General features: G+C 33.7%; 1 pseudogene; it reads left to right on the top strand.

Moving 5' to 3' along the window:
- Positions 1-1,708: 1,708 nt before the first annotated feature.
- On the top strand, positions 1,709-2,815 carry LOC149654994 (uncharacterized; annotated as a pseudogene).
- The last annotated feature ends 6,029 nt before the right edge of the window (positions 2,816-8,844 follow it).

Genomic DNA, 8,844 nt, shown 5'->3' with positions numbered 1-8,844 from the left:
TGATCCGAAACAGTCAGAGGCGGAAGGTCCAAAAGAGCCAGGAGTTGATGGTTCAAAAGAGCCAGATGATGATGGTTTAAAAGCTTTAATTATAAGGGCAGATAGCTATCGCTATAAATACTACCCCATTGTAGTACATTTCTAAGTGACCTCAGTGGAATGATAACACTGTTGCCATCTTGATTGGTGAGGACGTTTTCGACACCATTTGAGTGATCAAGTAAAACAAGGTGGTAAAGCTGGTCTATTAAATTCAAGGGTCAAATGTGCCACTCTTGACAGAAATTCTGTGTATAAAATCCAGACGCTAAATATTGAGGAGCTCTAACTAGGCTCCTGTTATTGGTCAAGAAGACATGATTAGGAGCACGGCTGATGTTACCGGCAGCTTCAAGTATTGCCCGAGTATCACTGGCTTGGGAAAATTCCAATTCCATTAGCTTTTCTAAATGAAACTTTTCACTATTGGAATTGAAAATAACATCAAATTCAATCGTGTAATCGCACTTAGAAATATCCATTTGTGTGGATGGGCTGTTTGGATTTTATTTTTTAAAACGTGATTGTTTGTTCGTCCTTCGTCGTTGATTTCAATATAAAGTAAGTCGTTCTGAACCTATGGTCTGGTACCACGTTTTAACAATATATTCCCTCAGCTCGATCAAAGGGTGCAAGGCTTTGTTCTTAATAACTAAATCTTTTATTTCTTGAGTGAAAAACGTAATGGCTTTGGGAATTTGTTTGGCTGTAGTAGCGCCATGCCCATAATCATCTTGATAATTTTTTTGACTCTTGGTAATTTCCCTAAAGAACCTTGTTAGAAAAAACATTTTAGAATTTCTTCTTATAGCCTATCACAGTTAAATTTCATCTTGCAATTATTAGTTAAACGGCGTGGTTGATATCTACTGATGAATGGATACACATCTGACAATGAATAAAAACATATAGATATTCTGACAGTCCTAGGAAATACATTTTTAATGGCATTCATAAGTGCCGCCTCGAAATCGCTTATAGCCAGTTGTGGCACGATATTATGTAATTTTTCACGTATTTTTTGAAAGTTGGCTTCGTAAGCTATTACGCAAATTAAGCTCCCCCCTCGGAACCGCGTATCGGTAAGAATAGTTTAAAATTCTCCAATTCGTGGGTCTTTATACGCGTACTGGCCACCGTGGCCCTGGTTGACAATTTTTTGTCTCTTCTTACCTTTCAAAAATTCCGTGAATTTTAGTGTTATTAACGCCATCTATAACTAATAAAAAGACTTCATCCTAAAAATATATTTTCCAAAATTTTGTCCATTGTGGGACAATGTCCAAGATTTTTTGGTCGTATAAGTTGTACAATTCCTATGTTAAAGCATTATATGTGCACAGAATAAACCTTCAATTAAGGATCGCTTAACATGGTAAGAATATTTAATTTTTTACACCATATTCAAATATAAAATCCAGTATTTCTGACTTGAAAGTAAAAACTACAAAGTGCCACTGCCAACAAAGGAAAGTCAAAGGTAAGCTTAATTTGGTCATTTTCTATGCTAAACCCTGTTGGATAATGCTGAACTATTATTGTATGCCGATGCAATGAGAAATAATGAAAATTTAAGGAGATGAAGAGGAATTGTGGATGTTAGGTCAAATTCGGAATTTCAATCCACCAATGTATCGACAAAGATTTCATTTACGAAACCTTGCGGAAGATGTTGCTACGGTAAACTTTAGGTTTGTTTGTTTTTTCATTTCAGAACTGTTATTTTGTTTTTCATGCTATATTTATACTATGCAGATTTTCCATGGACGATATTTATGGGCTTGTCCAATTTTTGCGACTACCCGATTATATCATCTGCGAAAACAGAACCAAAGTTGACAATGTTGAACCTTTGTGCATTTTGTTGAGGAGGTTGGTTTATCCAAATCGCCTTAGCGATTTAACTCCGTTATTTTCTCGTTCAAAAGCGGAGCTCTCGTATATTTTCAAAGCTACGTTGAACTTTATTTATGATCGCCATAAGCACTTATTGCAAGATTTGAACCGACAATGGCTCTTGAAAGAGGATTTAAAGTGATACGCTAATGCTATAGCTTCAAAGGGGGCCCCTTTGAATAACTGCTGGGGTTTTTAGACGGCACAGCCAGACCAATTTGTCGTCCAAAATATGATCAACGCCTTTTTTACAGTGGTCACAAACGCATTCATGCACTTAAGTTCCAGTCCACCACATCCCCCGATGGGTTGATGGTAAATTTATTTGGGCCAGTTGAGGGACGTTGACATTCCCAAATGCTTCGTGTAAGCAATGTAATTCATGACTTGGAGAATGTTTGTGGTGCTGATTTTTGCATATATGGTGACCCTGGTTATCCAATGAGGAATGTTTTGATTGTTCGTTTTCGTGGTGCCCAGCTTTCCCCTGAAGAGGAAAGGTTTAACAAAGCCACGAGCTCTGTTCGGGAGTGTTGAATGGGGATTTGGGAAGATCATACAAAATTTTGCTTTCTTGGATTTTAAAAAAAACTTAAAATTGTTCCTTCAACCTGTCGGAATCTACTACATAGTAGGTGCTCTTTTGACTAATGTGCACACTTGTTTATATGGTAGCACATCATCGTCTTATTTTGAAATATAGACTCCAACTGTGGAGCATTATTTAGAGTTTGACCAAGATTAAAGTTATCCTCAATGAAAAGAAAAATGATAGAAATAGCCGAAGTAAATCTTAAAATTGTACAGTTTTTATTGCATGTTCATTAATTTAATTCCTCCAGATTCCTTGAATAATTTTCTGACTATTTTAGATGTTGGAATCGTTATGCTGCAGAAAGGTTTTACAAAATTTATTTAATTAGTATTGGTTGGAAGTCTAATTGTTTTAGAGTTTCGTCGGTAAAACTCATCAAGGTAGTATCATATATTTTAATTAATTAGTATAGGTTGGAAGTCTCTAAGTGTTTTCGAGTTTCGTCGGTTAAACTCAGCAAGGTAGTATCATACATTTTAATTAATTAGTATAGGTTGGAAGTCACTAAGTGTTTTAGAGTTTCGTCGGTGAAACTCATCAAGGTAGTATCATACATTTTAATTAATTAGTATAGGTTGGAAGTCTTTAAGTGTTTTAGAGTTTCGTCGGTTAAACTCATCAAGGTATTATCATACATTTTAATTAATTAGTATAGGTTGGAAGTCTAATTGTTTTAGAGTTTCGTCGATTAAGCTCATCAAGGTAGTATCATACATTAATTAGTATATGTTGGAAGTCTAATTGTTTTAGAGTTTCGTCGATTAAACTCAATTGACCTTATAATCAATTCGTATAGGTAGGCAGGGCAGTCTAATTATTTTATAGTTTTGATTAAATTTCAAACCATTTTCTCTATAGCTTGGCAATCTAATAGTATTGCATTTTTCAGCAAAAGAAATAGAATAATAATTTTTTTCTAACATTTAATTATAAAAAAACTAATTCACAGTAAGAAAAAAGTGCAATTAAGAAAAAGATTCAAGTTACAAAAACAATTTTTTGGAAAAAAAAGCATTCAAGTATACAATAAAAATCATAAGAACAATTCAACTAAAAAAAGTATTCAAGTTTACAACAAAAAAATCAAAAGAACAATTCTAGTTAAAAACAATTATTCAACTTTACAAAAAATGAGAAAAGTAAAACAAGGCAAACAAAAGGCCGAAGTTTTTGCCATTAATTGTTGAATTAAGGCTAACATAGCCTTTCCTTTCTTTCACTTTCTTCTCTCTTCTCTCTTAATTCCATTTCCTTTTCCCTTAAGTCCAGTTCCCTAGCTCTTAAAGCTATTTCTTTTTTAATTTCTAATTCAGAAGCATTTTTGCTACTGAGATATTGGAAGATATCTCTTTTTACCCTCCTTGGGTTTGAAGTTTCTGGACTGATGTCCACATCTATATTAAAGGATTTTATTTTATAAATGTATTTAAAGTGTCAAATTTAGCAATTTACCATTGGGATTTAAAGGCGTTCTAGAACGCATCGCTTCCTTTCTCAATTCTATTCCTCTAGCGGAGTCTTCAGCTTCTTTTTTTTCTTTTTCGGCTTGCGGCAGTTTTTTCCACTGTAGCACCAGCAGTTACCATTTTGTTTTCCCCTTCTTCTTTTAACTCCTTAAACTCTTGAAGGAGCTGGCTTCTCTCACTGAACTCCTCTTCAGTTCCTGATTTACGGAGGTGCTTGTTGTCCTCCTTAATGTAATCACTGAGGATTAAAGTTGTCCTTTCACGACAACGTCGAGGGCATATGTTTGGATAAAAAACCCATATTTTTTCGGCCACTGTGGCCCAAACATTGGACACTTGGTTCTCCAAGAACATACCTGATTCACAACATGGGTTTGTGAAGGGAAAATCTGTGGAAACCAATCACTTATCTTTCTTGAACCAAATAAAGCCAAAGGTCCTCCAGAAAGGGCAAGTTGATGTTTTATACATAGACTTATCAAAAGCCTTTGACCGCGTAACGCATCCGCTATTACTAAAAAAGCTTCATCACTACGGCATGGATGGAAATATGCTATGTTGGGTGAGGAACTACTTAACCGATAGACACAACCAGCTAAAGTGTAATGGGGAAATAACCTCCGTAAAATACGAAGTGTCATGTGGAATACCACAAGGATCATCCCTGGGTCCTCTTCTATTTAATATCTACATTGCAGATCTGCCAAATAATATTTCATGCTCACTATATCAATTTGCCGATGACCACAAATTAGCCAAAACTATATCAAATCTGAAAGACTGCTATAACCTACAAAATGATCTAAACATTTTAGCCGATTGGTGTCAAAGGAATAATATACCAATAAACCTAGATAAAACGTTTATTATCTCATTTACAAGGAAAATTAGATCGGCATTATTTAGCTGTACATTAAATGGGAAACCCATAAAGAGAGAAACATCCATTAAAGACCTAGGAGTGATTATCGACTCCAAATTACGATTTAAACCACATCGATCATACATAACACAGAAATGTAAAAGGACACTTGGATGTATCCTAAAGATCACAAAACCCTTAAACTCAGCAACGGCTTTTCATCGTCTCTACCTCTCTTTAGTCAAATCATGTCTTATATATGGAGCAACTACCTATAATGACAATGTAAAAACCAACATAAAGTCCATAGAAGCAGTCCAAAGGAAATATATAGAACATTATCTTACCCAATTTATCAAGGATGCATCCTATGACTACGAACTAATATTGAAGGAACTTAATATGGACTCAATCGCAGAAACATTTATAAAATTAGACATCATCTTGTTACACAAGATAATAACTTACAAACTCAAATGCCCCTCAATATTATCTAGCCTAAACTTCAATACCACAACCCACAAAAGTAGAGAAAGAAGTTTATTTCAGCGGCAACCACACGACATATCACCCATATCAAGAATAGTTCACAATTATCACACCTATGGAAAGTATATTGACATTTTAAAAAAAAAACCTTCTTCTTAAAGAATTGACGTTAACATAAAGAAATTAAAATTAAAATAGGGAATTTTCTCCCTTAAAAATAATTTATTCCACTATTGCTTAAAATTTTTAAAATAAGTCACCACCTAATTTTAAATTAAATTAAATTAACGACTAGACTGACGAATGTGTTATAACTAGTTGGCACGAATGTACTGTTTTATAACACAATAAACATTGTTATTATTATTATTATTATTATTATTATTATTATATTTAAGTGGAATTCATGTGATATCATTCCAAAAATGCGTCTTAACTTTTGAATGCGTTTTAATATGGTAGAATGAAGCAATAATATTTTAATCGTCTATTCCTTAATAATACTTACTCTCGATCCATTCAAGTTCTGAAACTTTGTTAACTAATCCTATAACTTTTGGATCAACCACATCTTTTCGTGTGGTTTTGTTTATTTTAGCGATATATCTGTGTTCAATACATTGAAAAAAATAGGCAATAATAACTCTGAATTGACTAAAGGTTTCTAGAATTACAAATTCTACCTTTGAAAGAATTCCATGGTTGAACGAGATGAATGTGGATACATTATATTGTGAATGTAGAAAGTCCCAAAGAGCATCGCCAAAGCTACAGCAAGTTTATCCACTTGAATATGATTGTTCATAATTTTACCGTCAGTTGCTAGCTTGAGAGCTACGGCTTCAGGCAAGCTTTCTCCTGGAAAATTACAAAGATTACATGGACATCCTAAATTTAAGTCCTAGCTGTTTCTACCAAAAACAATCAAACATGGGTGTAATGGAACACTTTTCAGCACAGTTTCATCGGTAGTACCTGGCTGTAGACGTAAAATATTATATTATTATTATTATCATTTTAATTTTATATTATAACTATTTTAATAATAATGTTCTGATTAGTTTCACCTCAAAAAGTGGGAAAATGCTTTTCGAACATTCTTTAAAATGGTTTATTATGAGCAATATGAGGACCCAATGACTGCTTTCTCATCTCTCACGTGTTTCTCTTTAAGCTCTTTAAGTTTTGCCAAAGTGGTCTTACAAAACTCTTTATTACTCTTAGCGAAAAATGAGCAAAACGTATTGCTTATTTTTAGAAAAAAGTTTTCAAAAAATTTAAAAACATCTTTTCCCACCAATTCCATTAAGGTGGACTTTCATTCCTGACGGCTCAAATAAAAATGGCCATTGATTTTTCAAAATTTCAACTGTGCTTCCCTGGTTAATATACAGCCTCTGAAGAGTAAATGTTTGAAGCATCTTTGCTTCAATAACATTTGGATTTGGCTCCATTTCCAAAGCCATGTTCATCAAACTTTCGCGAACATCCTCGTAGGTTTTTTTTCTCCTTCACTGATTTCAGCGCTGATTTTAAGCTTCGTTGTGGTCAAGTCAACTAACCGACCTTTTTTGTTCTTCTTAACATCCTTTACTCTAGGCATCACTTGGTCAACTTGTCGAGAAAGGTTTTCCAGCCTTGTGTACAATTGAACCACAAAGCTATAATAGCCTGTTCCTAAGACCTCGCCGTCAATTTCATCTTTAATTGCATAAGGAAAGCAACGCGTAAATTTTTCAGCAATTTTCCTCATATCACTACAACTAGGTCGATCGCATAGTTTTATAGCGTCATCAACGAGGTTTCTAACAATTATATTTCTGATTTTCGGTGTCAATTTGCCACTCTTTGAGAGATTCGCTCGAGTCTGCTTGTTAAATATTTCTTTATTCAAAACATAGTTGTCAGCCCATGTGTCATGGTTACTGACTGTGGTCCTCGACTCCAATAAAAATAAAATAATATCAGCGATACACCATCCACTGTTTTTAAAAAAATTAAATTTAGTAAATTACCAATAATGAATTGAAATTTGAAGCTGTATTGTTTTTTAGAGTGTTCATTGAGAGAACTATCTCCGTCTTGTTCAATGATAACAGTTGATCCGTTCGGTGATTGTCCTGAAATGTAAATTTTATCCATATACTATAAGCATTGAACTAAAGCTCAACATTAAAAGAATATAAGCTTATTTCAAAATGTTTTGATATGTATAATTTGCATAGCGTTTTCGTTGTTTCGTCAATTGCCACTTTGCAATACAGAAATGATAGGAAGAAAATGTAACTCAGGCTTGCTTATGTCTCACGAGTCTGTCTTGTGTTAAAGGAACAGATCCCGGTTCTACACATTATACCTTAAAAGAACAGCTTAACTAAATATAAAAGGGAAAATGTTAAAAAAATAATTGGCATTTAATATGTCTTAAAAATGTTCACTACTGCCTTGCCATTGGTTTAGTGGCGTCTTCTAGTTTGAGCTCCTTACCCCTACGGGATTGGTTGAAATAATCCCTTGCGGGTTCAGGCTAGCAGACGCTTCTAAAAATGGCGACTAATTAAATGCTAATCATTTTGTAATAAGAGATAATTTTTTTAATATTTTCCCTTCTATTATTAGAAAAAAAGCCGTGCTTTTAAGGTATAATGTTATTACCAGCTGTAGAAGCTCGTATACTAGTCGACATTCTCTACTAGTAATTTTCCATATTTAAATAGCTTAATAAGTACATCTTACCAACCTGTTTCTAATGATGGCCCGGTAAAAAGTGAGCTTATGGATCCCAAAAGTTTCCTTGATTGAATTGGTTTTAGAGAAGTTTTACTTAGATCCGCCAGAGTGATAAACTTCATATCTTCTATCTTTTCCACACCTATTTCGTCACTGGTTAGATATTGAACTATAGCTTCGATGTCGCTTTCTATCAAACTTGGCAACGCATCCAATAACAAAGTTTTAATTTTCTGCTTTTCAGAGGTTTCAAAAATATTTGTGGCCATCTTAAGACAAAAAAAATGCAATTTATGTTTTTTAATTCAGTATTTAATCTTTTGGTTATACGAGTTCTATATTCTATGAGCGTTACAATTATTTGGAATTGTGAAAAACTGGAACAGTATTGTTGAATATCAAATTAAATCATTATTTTAATAAAAAAATTTAGATGCTATTTTAAATTATGCTACAATGTATTATTTAAAATTTTTACTTCCAAAGTTTAAGGGTGGAAAACACTGTGTTTTAGAGTAACAGTTTTTTTCCCGAAAATGTAATAACAGGGAAGAGGGTAGTAATCCGATAGATCCGTAATCTTTACGATACGTTTTTCAGTAACTTCAGTTAATTCAAAGGCATGCAATTCCAAGTTGTGCGTGGAATGGAATAGAGAAACACAAATATAAACTTCATCAGATTCATTTTTATGAATAATCAGAATTTCGATACGTCCAAACAGTAAGTCATCATCAAATGACTCCAAAACCACAAATTTTCCGCGC

The sequence above is a fragment of the Phalangium opilio genome, unplaced genomic scaffold, assembly GCF_054372755.1.
Source record: "Phalangium opilio isolate 3A_F unplaced genomic scaffold, DU_Popi_V2 ptg000078l_1, whole genome shotgun sequence".
Lineage (NCBI taxonomy): Eukaryota > Metazoa > Arthropoda > Arachnida > Opiliones > Phalangiidae > Phalangium > Phalangium opilio.
Note: the sequence above shows the minus strand (reverse complement) of the source record. Positions and strands in the feature narration are given on the sequence as shown.